Source organism: Vicugna pacos, chromosome 11 (genome assembly GCF_048564905.1).
Source record: "Vicugna pacos chromosome 11, VicPac4, whole genome shotgun sequence".
NCBI lineage: Eukaryota > Metazoa > Chordata > Mammalia > Artiodactyla > Camelidae > Vicugna > Vicugna pacos.
The window spans coordinates 92,214,669-92,234,887 of record NC_132997.1 but is presented as its reverse complement, the minus strand read 5'-3'; the positions used below and the strand labels follow the sequence as shown (position 1 = coordinate 92,234,887).

Below are 20,219 nucleotides of genomic sequence, written 5' to 3'. Positions count from 1 at the left end.
AACCATAGGTGAGAGAGAGAAGGTACGTTTAAGCAATACATAATGAATAATTCAGAAATCGATTGAAAACAAATGATATTATGAAATACTTTGTCAATACATTTGAAAGCTTATGTGAAAGAACTAAGTTCTAAAAATAAATAGAAACTACCAAAAATTTCTCAAGAAAAAAATTTAAAACACAAGAGTTTTATACTTTTAAGTAAATTGATTCAGTATTTTAAATTCTAGGACCAAATATTTTATGGGCATATCTACCAGACATCCCAAAAGGAAATAAATCATCTTACTCAGACTCTTTATAGAGAATTAAAAATTCATGTTATGAAGCTTGTTTGCTATGCTCTTCAAATCTTATACGTTTTCCCATTTTTGTCTAATTTGTTAGTCACTGAAATGAATGTTTAAAGTTTTAACCATTTTGGTGGATTTTATAAGTCTTGTACTTCTTTTCTGTACTTCTCTGGTTTGATTGGTAAAAGATACATACAAAATCACATAAAACATATCCATAGGGTTTACACAATATTATTATTACTGTTATATAACACTCGTAAATGTTAAATAATAATAGAAGGCAGACCCTCATGTACCCATCACTTGGATTAAAATACAGTCTTTAACTGTAACCTTAGAAATTCTTTATAACCCTCCCACCACTCCCTGGTGCCTAATTGTTCTTACTCCCGCTGTAGCCCTTACCTTGAAATTTTTGTATGTATCTTTTCCTGTTAACTAATTACCCCTGTAAAACAACAGCAGGATACTAAGAACTTTATATGGTCCAGGAGCAAATGAAGAATTAGAACCAGTCGTCAAACTATTTGCCCTGTAACAGTGACTATTCAGCCATTCATTTGGTCATCAAGCAAGTCAGGCCATTAAAAAAGGAACAACTTCAAATCCCCCAACCCTGGTCTCCTCTCATTGTAAAGCTTAACTTAAAAGCTCCATGTCCCCAGGCAGCAGCTGCACATGCCAAGGCCACGTGCATGTGCCGTCTGGAGCAGCTCTCTGGTGCACACAAAGTACTAGATTTGGCTTTAGGAGATGCTAAGTGTCAGGATTATGCAGCCTTTCAATTGCATTTCTGTGATGACAGTGATTGTTTAAGCAGAAAACAGAAGTGATGCTCCTCAAGAAAACACAACAAAGGAAGCCTACCCAAACATCACCTCATTATTCAAGCGCAATGAACTCCAACTAACACTTAATTACAAAAGGCGCGTGGAGGCTCTGAGCAGAATGAGACATGGCATTCTCCCGAGGCCCTTGATTGATTTCTCAGATTACAAAATTCAAGCCACTGAGAATTCTGAAAACATCAATTCAGCAAGACTGAGCCCGGGGAGCACTCAGGGCTTGTAATGGGAAGAAATACAGAAGAAATGAAACTGGCCAGGCTGTCTGTTACAGATCTTACACCAGGATGTATTTCAAGCTTCGCTGATACTTTATTTTTCTAATGCAGCTATTTCTTTAAGGTGAAAAGACACATCTCACCCTTTTTCTCTTGTTCATTGCAACACAGGCCCACAACTCTGTGCCACGTGTTATGAAGTTCTGCGTAATTTGCATAGGCTCCAAAATATGCTAAGCCAGGATTTGGGTTACTTATTTTATTTAAAAATTATTAACAAGGAAGCATGCCCCACAGACATGAGCACAAAATAAAATACTTTTGTCACAAAATTATCGAGGAAGAAAACAGCTCCTATGAGCATAAATCATCAACTGGAAATTTCTTCATAACGATATAACTTTATAAGACAGTTAGGCAGAGGAGCACCCAAGTGCCTGGGTTTGAATCCTAGCTTCACTGCTTACTAGCTGTTCGACCTGGGGCAAGACACTTAACGCTCTGGGTCTCACCTGCAACATGGGATTAATGAGGATGTCTACTTCATGGATTTTTCCTGAGGATTAAGTAAGACTACGCATGTAGAACGTTTGGTGTATGCCCAGAATATAGTAAATGCCCAATAAACAGCTGTTATACAGTCAGCAGAAAGACTCCATACTTAGTTCAATATGCTCAACAGGAGACTGAACTTTCTCGGTGTCCCCACTATCGCAAACGCAAGCTTAAGTGATATACGCATATCCACGCCATTTGACGTTCTGCCCATGAAATCTGAACACACCCTGCATCCACAAACAGATGATTGGGCCAGAAATAGTTTACCTGTCCCTCCCATCACCACCATGACTTTCAACATGAGAAAGAGAAAAATTGCTCCCCAGGTCAGAAGAGCTCTTAACCATGTGATCAAAAATGACTTCAAGAATCTCTATAAAAGCACGGAAAACAGGAAAAAAGTGCCAGAAGTCCGATGACAGGGAAATATCCTGATTTGTCTGGAAAGTCTCTGAAAATATTCATAGAATGGAGTGTGATTCCACTCTCCTAAGGCAAGGACAGGGGAAGGAGTTCGTCACGCAAGCCACATGTCTGCAGAAACAACAGATCAGGGGGACAGCCTCACCTATGACTTGGTCTCCTGGTACACAGCCAGTTACCCTCCTGGAAGAACCCCTCCTTCGTTTTCTTTACCCCCTTATGAGACCTTGAGGATGGATGCTTATTCACTTTCACACTTAACTCAGTGCCTGGAACCCAGGAGTTAATATGTCTGTTGTGTGAATATATGAGAAGTCAAATAGCCTGCTCAGGGTCACCACTGAAGTGACAGATATAAGACTCAAAATTACATCCATCCATCCATTCATTCATTCACTCATTCATGCAAACAGGCACTAAGACAGTCAGTCCTCCCAAGTCCCATGCTCCTTCTGCCTTGCACGATGACATTCAGTAGGTCTTGATTTTAGTGAGGCATTTGCCAAAGCCACACCTGAGAACTTGAACAGGCTGAGCAACAGGGGGCTATTTTGGAATTTTGGGATTTTAAGCTGACTAAAAACTTAAAAAAAAAAAAAAAACCAATGCCATCCTGACCAGGAGCCCTTGGTCTTATCACTCTCCAAAGTCTTCCTGGATGACTTGGATGAAAGAGATTAAAAAGCGAGGTGCCAAGTAAAGTCCTCATAATGCTGCCGAGAAGTCAGAGTTCTTTTGACTTGAGCAGTTTCACAAGCCCGGTGCACAAAACAAGGAAAATATAAAACGTGATTCAAATACTACAGAGAAAAGTCGGTGGGGGGCAGCTCACCATTTGGAAGCTTCTACATTATTCAGGTCAACCACAGTACAGAGTCAATTTCTTTCAGTCTAACTATTGGAGTAAAAGTTATTCCATGAAGCCAGGTTTCCTCTTTTCTTCTCTAGAGGCAAAAATAAGTGCTTTGCTATTTGGGTTCTGCTTGTGTTGGTGTTTGGGGTTTATTTCTCCCTTTCTGGTACTCTTCTCCATTCCCTTCCACCCTCACCTCCCAAATTTGGCACTCAGTTTAACTAACAGCTTCTGGGAAGTTATCAGCATTCCCCCAAACTTCCTATTGGAGGGTTTGAAGGCAGGCAAGGCAGTCATATTCTGCGCAGAGTGAGCAGGCAGAGCTGTCTGCTGTGGATCTAGGGGTGGGTAGGTGTGGGGACACCCAAGGGAATGCCAAGTCTGGGTCGCAGCTGAGGCCACTGCACCGGTCCTCTCAGACCTCCCTCTCCACCTCCCTGAGATTCTCCAGGAGTCTCAGACACCCATGGGCATCAGGAGGCCCCAGGCATGTGGAATCCAGGTGACTGTCCAGGACAGGCAATCTCTTTGATGGCAAAAAGTTACTTAAAGTCAATCTACTCACAACAGAGAGCAACATTTCATATTAAACAGTGTAAAAAAAAAAAAAGCTTTTCTTGAGATTCCAACTCAAAAAAATTAAACTAAAATTTATAAAAATACACTTTTTTACCTTCTATTTAATAAAATATGGGTTATAATTACAACTAACCTAATTTTTACAGTGAAGAATAAATCAAGTTTGGATGGTTTTGGACATAATCTAAAAAATAAAAGTGTACAGCCACAAAATACAACACTTTTCCCTCACAGTCACCAGGAGGATCTTTTCTCTTAACAGAAATATTGGTAGTATTCATCACTTTTTCCTCAATTACATCTCATAATCCTTTGACATCCAAATCAGTCTCTTCTGAAGCAACTCTACAGGCCTCATTCTACTGGATTTGCCCCCTTCCAATTGTTAACTGGTCTCACTGTCTGATCCAGAAGTTCTGAAACATCACTGTCACTGACTTCATGAAAGCCTGCATTCTCAAGATATGCAGTTTGATTTATCATCAATTTGCAATGTGTTTGCATTGAACTGTCATATTAAAACACCCCATAATCAGTGAGAGCTGAGCGAGGAGGAGGCAGGAGGAGCAACAGCTGTTTGAGAGCAGGTTAATCTGAGAGGTGGTCAGCTCCTTACTGTACACTTCCTTTCACAGCATGCTGACATTAGCTTTTCCGTGCAACCTCGTAACTGCAAAGAATCAGGTAATAATTTGAATGCTGAGAACCCTCACGTCCCCACCCCCATCCAATGTGGTGGAGCTCTGTCTGTATCAATCATCTGGAGAAGAGAATTTCAGAGGTAGGGTCCCAGCTCCCTCACTGCAGCACTCAAAGGCTTTTTCCTGTATCAATTCCATCAGCTCCGGTCTTTGTCACCCAGTTCCTTGAAGAGATCTGGAAATCAACGGAGCCGATACGCCTTCCCAATCACTGATGCAAGCCTGTGGCTTTGGGGAAATGAGGCTCAGAGATGAAAGCTGGTTGGTGTTCAACAGCCCTGAAGTAGGTCATGGATTCAGTCAGCTCGGCTAGAAAAGAAAAAGAAAAAAAGGAAAGAAAAGAAAAGAAAACAAAAGAGAAAGGAAGGGAGGAAAAAGAAAAGAGAAAGGAAGGGAGGAAGGGAGGAAGGAAGGAAGGAAGGAAGGAAGTAAAGAAAGAGGGAAAGAGAGAAAAAGAAAGAAAAGAAAGAAAGAAAGAAAGAAAGAAAGAAAGAAAGAAAGAAAGAAAGAAAGAAAGAAAGGAAGGAAGGAAGGAAGGAAGGAAGGAAAAAGGAAGGAGGGAAGCAAGCAAGCAAGCAAGCTGCAGCAGCCACTTGTCAATTCAGTCAAAATGGTCCAACTGGTCCACCAACCGGACTGCTTTCCTGGGAATGAGCACAAAAGTAGGTGCGCTTGGAATGCAGGAAATGACAAAGTTCCTGAGACTCCCCGAGATACTCCTTGATGGCCAACGGTGGTAGAATGAGGATGGAAAATGTCAAAAACCTCCAATCAGATTCCAACTTTCTACTCAGAGGAGGGATGATGACATATTGCCCTGATTTCAGCTTCAGGGTTTCATCCATTAGACAAAGAAACTGCAGTTCATTAAAAGGTCATCTAACTGTACGCAGCCAGGAGTTTAAAGGAAGAGGACTTTATTGCCAATAATACAAGTTTTTGTCAATGAATGAGAATTTGGCCTGCCAGGATTTTGAAAAATGTGTGGATTTCACAAGACACACACACACCCCCCCCAACATTTACTCAAAACAACTTCCAACAACATCACCACCTGGGGCTACAAGGTTGAGAGTTTTATTATGAAACCGTTCTTTCAACAAATATTTATTCAGTTCCTTCTGTGTGCCTGGCCAGGTATTAGGCTCAGGTCTGGGGGATAATGAGATAAATCTGATTCTTGGTCTTACAGAATCTAGAAATAGAAATAATTATAAACTATGAAAAGTGTTAGGAAAAGAAACAACAGGCTTTTGGAAGAGAAAATGGCTGGTGGGGCCAGGGAGGCACGACTTGATATAAATCTGAAAGATGGGAAGGAGCTAGATATGCAAAGAGCATCAGAGAGTTCCAAGGTACGAAGGCCTTGAAGAGGGAGAGCTTGATACACTCAAGGAATTGTCAGGTCAGTAGGCATGGACCATGACATGAGATGAGGCTAGATGATTAGGCAGGGGCTAGATTTTTACGGGGCTTTGTGGAGCATGAAAACTCACTTGATTTTTTTCATTCCAAGAGTTGGATTTTAATGCTAAGACTGTTACAGAGAAGAGTAATAGAAAATCAACCGGTTGCTGTGTGAATGGCAGGGGAGTGAAATGGAAGAAGGAAGACGTGATAAGAGCCCATTGGTCTGAACAAGTGTATCATCAGATGACAACTGACCTCCGGTTACCCTGCGATCTCACAGTGTCATTTCAAACGCCACTTCAGTGCAGTCACAATTTACAACCTGCTTGTTTTTCAAGTTAAAAATCAAATACTGTGTGAAAGCCTTCATCAATTATCAAGCTGTTCTTAAATATCTCTCAGATATACTAATATGTAGACAGTATGTTCTCAGTGTCTGAACATTTTTTCTTTTGGTCTAGTTTTCAAAATTGAGATTAAATTTATACACAGAGAAATGCACAGATCTTAAGTCCTGAAAAACACAGACATTCTAGCAAACAAGCCCAACCCCCCCCAAAAAAAGATAATGTTACAGCCTTTCCCAGTCAGTCCTCCCCCAGGCTACAACTGCCACGCCTCCACACACACTCAGAACAGTCTCTCTGATCCCTACTCCATGGACTAGTTTCGCCTGTTCTTGAAACTCATATAAACAGAATGTTACAGTATGTACTCTTGTGTTTGGCTGCTTCTTCTCAACATGTTTTTGAGCTTCGTCTATGTTGCTACATGTATGAGTAGTTTGTTCCTTTTAATTTTTAACTACTCTCCTATTGATAAACATCAGAACTGATTCTGGTTTAGGACTATCAGTAATAAAACTGCTATTAACATTTTGTACAAGTCTTTTTGTGAACCTGTGTTTTTCTCTTGGGTAAACACCTAGGAATGGACTGCTGAGTCACAGGGTAAGTATATGACTGAGTTTATAAAAAATGACCACCAGTTGACAAAGTGGTTATACAATTTCTACTTCTATCAGCAATTTATGAGAGTCCCACTCAAATCTACATCCATCATCGTTTAGTGTTGTCAGTCTTTTTCAATTTAGCCATTAGATAATGGCTGTGAAGTGACATCTTGCTACGATTTTACTTTGTATTTCCCTAGTGAGCAATAATTAAGCACCTTTTCATGTGCTTACTGACCATTCATATATCTTCCTTCATGTAGTCTCTGTTTAAGTCTTTTGCCTACATTTTTACTGGGTTGTCTTTTTATTACTGATCTGTTGGAGCTTTTTAAATACTCTGGATATGCGTGTAAAAGTCCTTTGTGAGATGTATGAATTGCAGGTATTTTCTTTCAGTCTATGATTTGCCTTTTTATTTTCAAAATGATGTCTTCTGAAGAGCAAAACTTTTATACTGTGGTAAAGTTTAATTTATCATTTTTTAATTGTTGGGGCTTTTATATTCCTTCTAAAAACTCCTTGACTATCCGAAAGAAGTACCAAAGACATTCTACTACATCACCTTCTAAGTAATTTATAGATTTAACTTTTAGTATATAATTAATCCTGAATTTTTATATATACTTTTTCACACTTCTTTCAGGTTTTCTGGCTTATTGATTTTAGTCTGTCCTTTTGCCACTGAACTACCTTGGCCATATGTGTGTGGGTTTATTTCTTGACTCTATTCTGTTCCATTATCTATTTATCTATCCTTAAGCCACACTGGTTTGATTACTGTAGCTTTAGAAGAAAGCTTGAAATCAAGTACTATCAGTGCTTCAAATTTTTCTCTCTTTTAAAAAATTGTTTGGCTATTTTAGACCCTTTGGATTTTCTTATATATTTTATAATCAGCTTTTCAGATCCTACAAAAATTTATAATAAGATTGTGTTGAATCTACAGTGCAATTTAGGGAGAATCAATATCTTAACAATATTAGATCATATGATTCATGAACATGGTATATAGCTTTATTTAAGTCTTCCTTAATTTTTTCTCAGAAATGTTTTATAGTTTTTAATATATAGTTTTTGTAAATTTTGTTAACTTTACTTCTATGTATTCATAAGTTGATGCTACTGTAAATGGTACTTTTAAAATATGCATTTTCTAATTGTTTTTTTGTTATATAGAAATAAAATTGATTTTTATATTAACCTTGTATCCTATGATCTCCAAAATTCAATTATTGATTCTAATATACTTTGGAGATTTCTTAGGCTTTTCTAAGTAAATAATCATTTCATCTCCAAATAAAAATAAGTTTTCTTCTTCCTTGCCTTTTATTTCTGTTTTTGCCTAACTGTACCAACTAGGACTACCATCACAACTTTTAATATAAGTTTTATATTTTTATATAGATAAAATAATTAAAGAAAAAATTTTATTTAGATATAGGAAATGGACATCCCTTTATGACGTTACCAATTAAAAGGGGAAAGCGTTCAGCCTTTTGACCATTAAGTATGAAGTTAGCAGTAGGTTCTTCACAGATGCCTTTTATCACACTGAGGAAGTTTCATTTTATTCCTAGTTTAATGAAAGCTTTTATCATAAATGGGTGTTGTTTTTTTCTAAATCTATTGACATGATAATACAGTTTTTCCCTACATTTTTGTTAATTTCATCAGTTGCAATGAATGAGATTCAATTTCTAAATTAACTTTGAATTCCTAGGATAAATGCCAGTTCTTTTTTTGTATTACTGGACTTAATTTGATACTTTATTAAAGGATTCTGTATCTGTGTTCATGAGAGATAATAGCCTATAATTTTTCTTCTCTGCAATATCTTTGTCCGATGTTGTCATCAGAATTATACCATAACCTCATCTGTTTAGTCTTATAGAACCAGTTGGGAAGTGTTCTCTTCTCTTCTATTTTTTTTAAGATTGATATTACTTCTCCCTTAAATGTTTAATGATAGAAACCAGTGAAATCATCTGAACCTGGAGATTTCTTTCTACAAAGGCTTTTAATTACAAATTAGATTCCTGTTTTATCTTTATCAGTTTTGGTGATCAGTGGTTTGCCAGGAATTTGACCATTCTATGTGCACTGTTGAATTTATTCACATAAAATTGTTCACAATATCCCCATATTGTCCTTTTAATATATTTAGAATCTATAGGAGGAGCTCATTTTTCTTTCCTGATATGGCAATTTGTGTTTTCTATTTTTCCCTTGATCAGTCTTGGTAGGAGTTTATCAGTTGTATTAACCTTAAAAATAACAATATGGCTAAGTCCAATACCAATTTCTCCCTTAGAGCTGGAACTGGAAATTCTTTACCTAAAAGTTCTGGCATTCCAAACATCTGAATTGTTGGAGTCTAAATCAATCCCCCAAATCTAGCACCAATTATCTTGGACCATATGTAATCATTATCCTTAAATTCAATGTAATGTGACTTAAACAACATTTTAAATTAGTGTATTTTGAAAGCTTAATGATACAATCCTCACAACAATATTATGGAATAATATTATATCCATTTCAAAGATGAGAAAACCAAAGCTTAGAGAAATTAAGCAATTACCAAAGTCACAAAGCTATTTTGGATTCACAGTCACAGCCTTCTGATTCTAACCCCCATGAACTTTCCACTCAACCATGAAGATTCCACAAACGATTCAGGATCCTATTACCAGCACTTGAGCAACCTGCCTTTAGAAAGTATCATACTTCATGAAACAGGACTAAATGCAGCTTGAAAAAGGAACACAGAAAGAAAAGGTACCCCTCAGTTTTTTCACACGACCAAGAAGGGTCACATTGTACTGAATAAAATGCCATTGTTGATGGAAATTACAGAAAGCAACATTTTGGCCAAGCCTAAATGAATGTGGCTGTTTTCTGACTTATTGATGATCAATTATTCTCTTACTGAGTTTCTCCTCCAAACTGCCAATTGTTTAATTTTTTTAAAAGATACAATTTCCAACTTTCACTTCAGAAGTTATGAGGATGGGAAATGTCACTTGCAAGCTTACGTCATGCTATATTTGAGCAAAATCATGCCATTTCTATTTATCTAATAACAGTTCCTCACAGTTGTTTTCCCCCTCTAACTTCTAGACATCTTTGTAAGGCTTTATTTCCTTTTAGTCAAGAAATACTAGAGTTTAAACACTAATTTTAAACACTAATTCTTACTGAGTGCTTTATTTTAGAAAATGGAAAACAATAACTTTCCTTTCCATTGTCTTTGCTCATCACTCTTCAAAAAGATTAAAAAGAAGGTAACTATTTCAGGGACAGTCATTGTAGGAAAAAGAACATGCTATCCAGTCTCCCTAAACTCTAATACAATACCGGACATAGATGTTGAATCTATTAATTCCTTGTGAATTTCTGTTATTCATTTCACCTGTTATTCAATGCATATGATAAATTATTTAATGCTAAAAACAATCACAGACTGTGAATTTACCATGGGCAACAGTTCTCTCCTGTATTCTCCAGCATTATCTATACAATCACTCTGTAAGAGAAACGAGGTGGATGATACGGAGAAGTGAAGGCGGATCTTTACAATCAGAGACGGCTACCAGGAAGAGCTGGGGAAATGCCCAACCTTGAAAGATGAGTAGATAGGATGTACATTCATTGTCTCAACACTGTTTTGTGCCAGGCAGGGGGCACTGTTAGAGAAGGGACAGGAGAGCATTTCCTGAAAGGGAAGGGAATGAGCCATTGGCTAGGGCAGTGACAATGGGGTCTTGAGGCTGACTGGTTTGAAGGGCACGTGCTGGAGAGGATAGGAACACGCTCCCCTCAAAGCGAGTAGGAGAGTATGATGCTTAATTGTATGTGTCGACCTGGCTGGACCACAGGATGCCCGGCTATTTTGCTGAACGTTGTTTCTGGATATGTCCGTGAGGGTGTTTCTGGATTAGCATTTGACTGTTCACTGAGCAAAGCAGACTTCCCTCCCCGATGTGAGTGAGCACTGTCCAATCTTATTGAGGGCCTGAATAGGACAGAAAGGTGGAAGAAGGGAGAATTTGCCCTCTCTCTCTGCCCCACTACTTGGCTGAGACCTCAGTCTTCTCTTTTTGGAATGGGACTCATATCTTCAGCACTCAGACCTTTGGACTTGGACTGGAATTTACAACACCAGCTTTCCTGAGTCCAGCTTGTAGATGGCAGACTGTGGGACTTCTCGGCCGCCATAACCATGCGAGCCAATGCCTCATAATAAATCTCACTGTATACCTACAATTGGTCCTGTTTTCTCTGAAGAGCAAACTCACATTGGTTCAAGCATGGTATGGGAAAATCCCCAGATGAGAATTCCCTAATGAATTATTAAAGAAATTGGTGAGTGACTGTGAGTGATACAGATGCCAATATTTTCAAGGTTGGTGTCACAGAGGAGCATTTAGGGTTTCTGGTGACACGGTGGGTGAAAGAACTGAGGAGGAGACTGTATAATGGGTCTGGGGACCAGAGGAGGTACAGAAGCCAGGTCAACTTTCCATTCTCAAGAAAGATTTAAATGAAAAATTGGAAGAGAGCCAAACCTTCATCCTGTCCACCTTTAAGCTACACTGTTATTTCCAGGGCAGTCAGGGAACGAGACAACACCCTGTGATGGCTGCACACAGTCGAGAGGCACCACATTCCTCATGTTCTCCTACCGTCCATCTGTTCCCTGTGACAGATACTTGTAGCAGTGTCTCTTAAGAAGAAAGCGTACAGACGGCCTCTGGGAGAAGAAAAACTCCATCCAAGTGAGTGCTGCAGATGCACGGCAGACTTTTGAAGACTGTGGGAAATGAAGACATCATTTACCAACAATCAGAATCTAACTCCTCCAAAGGGCGGGGACGAGAGTGAAGCATCATGAACAGTCACTTCGCAGAGGTCATGGCGGTCATTGTAACCGCAGAAAAAGTTTTGGCCAGTTAATTTCTCAGCAGCAATGGAGGAATGAGAGCACAGGCTGGACGCATGAAGGGAACTGAATATACTTTTACAAAGTCACGAGGTTTACACCATTCCTGTGTTGGGCCAAATGCCTCCAAAAGCACCTCTTCTTTCCTGAGGGAGGTGGCCAGCTCCTCTGCAATGAACTTGCACTTCCGTGCCTGTGCTATTCCAAATCCCATCTCTCATAAACAGACCACTAAACAGTGGTCCCCAAGTTGCCTCCAACTTTTTAGGAAAAACATCCCAGCTGTACCCAGAGACTTCCTTTGCATCTCTAGCGAATGCCTCCCTACATTGTTATTTGCCTAGAGAACTGACTGGTACTTCTGCCTTTCAGCTTTAACCACCAGCCAATGAGGAATACAATGGAGAAAACAGCAGGTGATGACTTTCCGTCCCATGGTCTAAGGTCAGGCTACATCTCTGGCAGTCTGTTTCCGGGCCCGTGCTGGCTGACACACGGGCTGACCTCGCTCTGGGTACCCCCTGCCTCTGTGACCTTTCTGGTGTGGATGCAACTGTTAACCAACCTTCCTGGAAATGAGTCTCCAGCAGACCTCCCACTTCTAAGCCTGAGGCTGGTAGGCAAGAGTGCTAAGCTGCATTCATTGATTTGGCTTTGTTCATAAGCCCAGCTCAAGGGAGGCTCTTTGAAACACACACTGGTTTTCAAGAATGATCTAAGCGGCAAGCCATAATTCTCAGATGCACAGCAGGCCACGATCGGAGAAACATTTTTTCAACTTTTTACTTTTGTTTTGAAAAATGACAAGACAGCAAGTTTCTGAAGTGTATAGATCTGTACTTAGAATCAAATTAATACCATCAGTGTAGACATAAGAACCACTGCAAGAAGAATGTGTTGACTGAATATACTGCACGATTCTCACAGCAAAACGCATACACAAAGGACAGAATTAAGGATGGAATAAGCCAACACACACCTGTCAGTAGGGGACTCAACTGGAAGCACCTCTAGCCTGCTGTCATGCTGTGTTAGAAACAAACGCAATTGAAGGGATACCTACTGGGGACAGATCTTGTTTCACTCTTGCTCTCCCGTCTCTGCCAAAGGGGACAGAGACTAGAATTTTCCAATCTTTCCCAGAGTCAGAGTTCAAGGAAGAACAACACAAAATCACCTCATTTAATTTCCCCCCAAACCTTGAAAGGTAGGGAGTAGAACTCCCATTTTACAGATGAGTAAATGGAGGCAGAAAGTCATGAAGCAAGTTGCCAAGATCACATCATTACTAAGTATTGGAGCCAGGCCAAACTCAGGTCTGTCTGAGTCGGAACATAATTCTTCTCCCTTATCAAAATCAACGTAGCAATGTTCTTGAATACAAAATAATTTATTTATGTAGAGCAATCTAATGATTATAAACGCAAATTTATCATTTGTAGCCCCAGGCTAAGTCTTAAAATGGCATTCTTTTGACATTCAGCAATATGTAGTTATGACCATACTGAGAAAGAAAAAAATAAATGAATGCTCATGGTAATTAGACTAGAAATTGAAAAGCCTTGAAATGATCTAAGTGCCCCAGCCCTCTTCTCCACAGGCACCATGACGAGGGGCAGGGATGCTCGGGGTTCCTCCGGTCAGAAATGTTCTCACCCCCTCTTCCTGGTCTTTCCCTACCCTTCCTTCAGTATTAATTGTCCCAAGTGCCTCTGATTATGTAAGAGACACCACTTAATTATTATGTATTATGTACTTTTCCTACTTTTATATGTCAGGCTTGTAATTAAATGGCTATTTGAGTAATTATTTGTTTAATGTCCATTGCCGTCCATCAGGGCTGCCAAGACTGGTTGCTCAGAATGCTCACTGCCCAAGGGCACCCAGCTGATAAGGGATGCCTGCTTTCTGCTCACTATGCCCTGTACCTCGGATTGCGTCTGCTGGGAGCAAGAGACACCATTTCCTAATTGGTATGAGACACCAGATAGCTTATGGTGGCCCTGCCCTGTAAACACTGCTAGGACAGGGATGATGTCTGTCCCCTTTTGCACCGTGCACAAACCTGGCACAAAGTAGGTACGCGATAAACATGTGTTGCATTAATGTCTGAATCACTAAAGAAATGTATTAATGAGTACCTTCTCAAGCACTTACAGAGTACTGGGGCGGGGGGGTGGTTACCTAGTGACAAAGGTCAGATCGTGAAATACGTGGCAGCATCTCACTTGTCTTAGCAGCGAAATCCTCATAATAGGCAGAAACAAGCGCTCAGTCACAAGGCCAAGAAATGGGGAGGCACAGGCAGTTCTTCACTGGGCTTCCTTATTCGTAAGGTGCAGTAAATAACACCCAGGTCAAAATACTCCAACATTTGACCAAAGGTCCATATTAGCGAAGGACAAAAACATGAGCCATATATTTGACAAGGTTACTGATAATCGTGGGATCTGGAGCAGCTCAGCTGGAGGCTCGCAAGGGTATCAAGTTCCACCTAGTATCTAGGTAGTAAATAAACCATAAGGAAAACAAGAGTTTTTCCTCCCTACCTCCCCTTCCTTCCTTCCTTCCCTCTTCCCTCCCTTCCTCCCTCCTTCCTTCCCACCCTTCTTCCCTTCCTTTCTTCCTCCTTTTCTTCCTTCCCTCTTTCCTTTTTGATGAAAGATTGTAGAGCTCTTCATGGCCCACAAAACTAAGAGAGAGAATCCTATGAGAGACAACCACCTAAAACTGAATCCATCTGTTGGTGGAAATAAGCACAAAGAGGCTCCCAAAGAAGTTTTAAATTCTGAATGTGTCTGCTAACAACAACAACAAAAAAGACTTAGGAATGTCAAAGCTCTGGAGTAAAGAAGGTCATTGGTTTCTCCTCCCACCAGTCCCGGGTTCCCAGGTCCCACCCCAGACTTCCAGGCAGAAAGGACCCTAATCAACGGTGTCATCTTGGTCTTTACGGGCATTGGCGGGCTTCCCTAGCTCTGCTGGAGGATTAAGTGGGATAAGTCCCTTAAAGCTGTCAGCACAGTCCCTGATACACTTTATGTGACATCCGTTCACATTATCATCAAAGGGACAGGGTTGCTGGAATATAGGAAGAGGAGGCAGGGAGGAGGAGACCAGGTCATGAGGGGAAGAGGTAGCAGGGGCCAGATCACACACGGTCCAAAGACCAGTTAAAGAGACTGGATTATTCTTTAGGCGCAATGGAAGCCACTGACGAGTTCTAAGCTGTGGAGTGACCTGACATCATCACTCTAGAATGCCCTGCTCCTCAAAGGCTTGAAATGCTTTTTCTACTTCTCTATCTCCAGTGCTAACTCCACTGCTGGCATAGAAGGAAGGTGCTATTTAGCACTAATTAGCAGACACCAGAGGCTGATGAGAGGAAAGAAGTGTTGGTTTGCATCATCCAACAACTGCATACACTTGGCTGTAGAATGATCTGTTTCATTTTCCTTCAGCAGACTTAACTTCCTAATTAAGTTGGCTCCAGCTAGCATTCAAATGACTTTGCATTTTCCAAGTAGATGCCAACAGAGGCAAGAGAGACGGCCCCCAGACCCAGCGGGAGGCATAAGGAAGCAAGTCTCGAATGAAATGTTTGCTGTGGAGACCCTCATGGGAATAACTTATGTGAGTTCTATCCAAAAGGGAAAAGAAAACACAATGGCTCTAAGGCTATGCATACTAGATATGAATACAAAGAGAAAATACAAAGAAAGGGCCTGGTGGTCCTGAACCCAAAAGACAATGTTTCTATGGCAGAGCCCCAGCTGAGGCTGGGCACCCACCTCAGGACTGGGACAGTTTCCAGGGAAGGGGTTGTGGAACTGTGTTGGCTCATAATATCTATCTACCTGTCTCCCTTCCTTCCTTCCTTCCAACTATCCATATTCCAAAAGATGTCCTAATCAGAGGGCATGTGGTCATCCGAGTGTCTATTCTTAGAACACATCTCACATCTTGAATGATCTCTAGGCCCAAACTTGGAAGACTCAGTTAAAAGCCAATGGTGTGAAACAGAGATAAAAGGAATCCACACAAAATAGCTGCCTACCCAATAATTCCTTTACAATTGAAGTCCATTCTATCACCACGAGCCAAAAACAAGATCTCTGATGGGCCCAGGGGCCTCACATCCATAAGAAGTCACGACATGTAATAGGAGAAGAAAGAATGAAGAACTGAGGACATTTCATAATGATAAAAGGGTCAAAATAACAATATTATACAACAATCATAAATATGTATGTGCCTATAAAAAGATCTCCAAAACACATAAAGCAATACCCAGCTACACTAAACAGAGAAACAGACAAATCTATAATCATAGTTGAACACTATCAAACCCTATTCTCATTAACTGACAGGACAATGAGACAAAAGGGAGAATCAAAAATCTCTGAATGATACCATCTTAATTGACACATATGCCACATCCAACAAATTCAGAATATGTTTTCAGGTACACATGAAATATCCACCAAGATAAAGTACATACTAGGCAATGAAAAGGCTCTATAAATTTCAAAAGACTGAAATTTTGTATAATATATTTCCTACTCACAACAAAATCAAATAAAACATTCAAAACGCTAAGGTAGCTAGAAAAGCCCTTCAATATTTGGAAAGTGAAAAACCCACTTATAAATAATACATAGATCAAAGAGCAAGTCACAAGGGTAGTTAGAAAATATTCTGAACATAATAATAATAAAAACACATATCAATTTTGTGGGGTACAGCTAAAGCAGGGTTTAAGAGAAATTTATAGCTTTAAATACTTACATTAGAAAGACAAAAAGACTTTTAAAAACTATGATTTAAATTTACAACTTAAAGAGCTAAAATATGTGCAAATTAAACACAAATTTTAGAAAATAAAGATAAGAGCCAACGTTAATGAAGCAGAAAAGACACAGAAAATAAAGAAAATAAACAGACTAAAGTTGGTGTTTTGAAAAATGTAATAAAATTGAAAAGATTAATAAAATTGATCAACCTAAAATAAAGTTCATCAAGAAACAAAGGAGAGAAAATGCAAATTATTATATCAGAAATGGAAGGGAGCCTATCACTACTGATCTTACAGAAAAAGTCAATACGGGACCATTATGGATAGCTTTATACTAATAAATTCTACAATCTAGATGAAATGTACAAGTTACTTTAAAAACACAATTTATCAAAACTGACATAAGGGAGTTCCATTTCCAGAAAGGCACATGAGAAGTTCTGGGGACCTCACTCCCAAGCTAAACTGGAGAAAATTATTTTAAAAAAAAATTATATCTCTGGAAGTGGTCCTAAGAGCATACAACAAATGAAGAGACACTTATTTAAGAAGATATACTAAAACTCAGTAAGGAAAGTGAGAACCTGTGACATCTGGACCTTGATTCATTCTTCCTCCTTCCCTCCCAGCCTAGTATGATGGAAGGTCCATTCCAGATGGGTAAAGCCCAGAGCACAGGGTTCCCTCTCCCTCCTTCCCCAGCTCCTAGTCAAGGGCAATGGTATCTTGCTGGGAGAGACAGGCTCCTAGTCCCTTCTCATCCCCTAAGAAGCCAGAGGCTACTGCGCTCCCCTCCTTCCAGTACCCAAGTCCTGGGCACGGGGGTCACTCAGATGGAACCTGCCACTGTCTCTCTGTCCAGCCCCAGAGATATGGTTTGGGGAGAGGCAGACCTTAAAATAGAGAGCTCTGGAGCTCGTCTCAAAGAAACTGACTTGATCTGAAACTGTGTGGTAAAGTTCAAGCCTAAGGGTGCTCTCAAAACTGGTAGAGGTTGTGATGAAAAGCAATTAAAAGGAGAATAGTAGCCTCACTAGAGATAGAAACTAGATGGCAGGCCAGCTAGTTTACCAGCAAGAACCAGGGAAAGAGGAGAGGGATGTTCATTTGGGAGATGGATAAATCTCAAACATGACCTCAAAAACTATCCCTGAAAAGCAGCTTGCTTTTAATTGGATGAACCTGTGGAGCAATTTATGTCCCAGGGCATCGTTGAAAACAACAGACCAGTAAGTCATCAGTTAGTGGAACCTAACACAGTTTCTTCTAATGTTAAACATATACCTAACTTTTTACCCAGCAATGTCACTCACAGATATTTAGCCAAGATAAACGGCAACACAGTTGGCTAAAAGAATTGTACACAAATGTTTCATAGTAGCTTTATTAACAATTGAAAAAGCCACAATCTAAATGTTTACCAAAGAGAGAACGGACAATCTGTGGAATATTCATTATGAATGAAATACATTTCAGCAACAAAAAAGAACAAATTACTGATACTCATAACAACGTGGATGAACGTCAAGATATACTGAGCAAAAGCTGCCAGATACGAAGAGAACAAACACACTAATGATTCCATTTATACGAAGTTCTAAAGTAGGCAAAAATAATCTAGAAGTTAAAAAAACAACAGTACAGTGGCTATCTCAAGCTGGCTGGAAATGAACATGAAGGAACTTCTGGGGGGATGCAAATATTTTACATTGTGATAGGGATATGGGTTACATAATGTGTCTACTTGTCAGAACCAAATAGCAATGACTTATGCATTTCAATGTAAATTTTACCTTAAAATGCTGAAACAATTTTTAAAAACCATCAGCATTATTGAATGGGGGTAGGAAGTGGGCAGAGAAAAAAAAGGAAGCAAGAAGGGCAGATTAATGTATCTGGGACATGGGGATTCTTTAGATTACTGTTTTGTTTTATACATCTAAATTTTTCATAATAAATTTTAAAAGACAGAAATAAAAAGGCATTAAACTTGAATTATAACCTTTAATCTGACCCTGGTCCTTTTTTCATAGATATCAAATGGTGAGCCAAGTCTTTGAGGGAGAGTATTTTTAATTAATTGAACAGTAACTATTTCTAAAAATATTCTATTTATTCAGACCAAGAATTTGGAAAGTGGGTGAATTTAACACATGAGTGATCAATTTCTCTCATGTCTGCCTAATTATCAGAGCACAGCGTTTCTCAGCCTGGACACCACTGACACTTGGGGCTGGACACTTTTTTGCTGTGGGAACCGTCCTGTGCACTGTAGGATGCTTAGCAGCATCCTTGGCCTCAATCACTAGATGCCAGTAACAACCGCCCCCCGCAACTTGTGACAGCCAAAAATGTCTCCGGACCTTGCTAATGTCCCCTAAGGGACAAAACTCTCCAGTTGAGAACTCCGGGACCTAGAGTCCCACTCCAGGACAATATCATCCCCAATGGGATAAAAACTGGTTCTTGGGGAGATGAGAAAATCTTAGATATTAAAATTATTTGTGTCCTCCAAAGGGGCAAACATACAAACAGTTATACAGTATATCTGTGGTATTAAAGTTTAATGGTAGGGAAGAGCAATTGGGCGGGGGGGAAGCCTATAAAAAGGAGGAAGGGTGATAATGAAAAAAAGATTGAAAAACATTATCCCACAAAGAGATCTGATTCTTCTTAAAGCAACCATTCCCTCCAGGGGTTTGGCATCCTCAAAGCAAGTCTTTCCAGCATTCAGAAGAGTCTTCATTTGGGTGAAGATGTGGCAAAAATGAGTGCAGTTGCTTCCCAGAACCTCTGCAACTGTCTTGGAAGCTTGAGATGTAGGATACCACAAATTCTGGAGAGGCTCTTGCCAAGTTTGATGATGTCCCTTGACATGACAGTGAACCTGGAAGTTTTCATGTCTCATTTAGAAGACAAACCACACAGACTGAGCTGACCTCGGGCAAACCACCACCCATTTGTTCTGGTTGAACCACTGACCCAAGCAGCCTATGCCATTTCATTGCATTTTTAAAAGAAGAAGAAGGTAGCATTTTTCAAGCTTCCCGTCAACCAGCAGAGTATGTGGAGAGCAATTTCATTTCATTAAATGATGCAAAACAAACGAATCTTGCAATTTCTTCTGGTCTCCTGTTTCCTGTTTCTTTATGCAAAAGCATGCCCAGCCACTCCAAGAAGCAGCTGGTTGACAATATTAAATATGCATGCTTGATGGAGTCAAACCTGGCTGCTTAGCATAGATGATCTCTTGCGATAATTTCTCAATCCACAGTTGAAACCCATTTAGATTCGTTCCGCAAAAGCAAACTCCCAGACACTCAGCCTACAGAGACCCTTTGGTGCATGTATTCCACTCTCAAGGATTCTGTCATCAAAATGACACTGAGGTTGAATGAGAATCTGCTAACACATGGTGCTCCTGCAACTAAGGCGTTAGAGCATGACGACGGTATTTCTGATTTTTAAATGATACGGGAAGGAACAAGAGCGTGATGGCTAATTTTACATCACCTTAGCCAGGCCATAGTGCCCAGATGTTTGGTCAAACACCAGTCTGGATGTTGCTTTAAAGATATTTTTAAGATGTGATGAGCATTTACAGTCAGTTGACTTTAATTAAAGGAACTCCCCCTCCATGATG

General features: G+C 39.8%; 1 protein-coding gene across 12 annotated transcripts in view; it reads right to left on the bottom strand.

The window, feature by feature from the left end:
• The window catches only part of PLPP4 (phospholipid phosphatase 4), a 291,237-nt gene that overhangs the window by 27,145 nt on the left and 243,873 nt on the right, over positions 1–20,219 (bottom strand). The window lies entirely within an intron of this gene.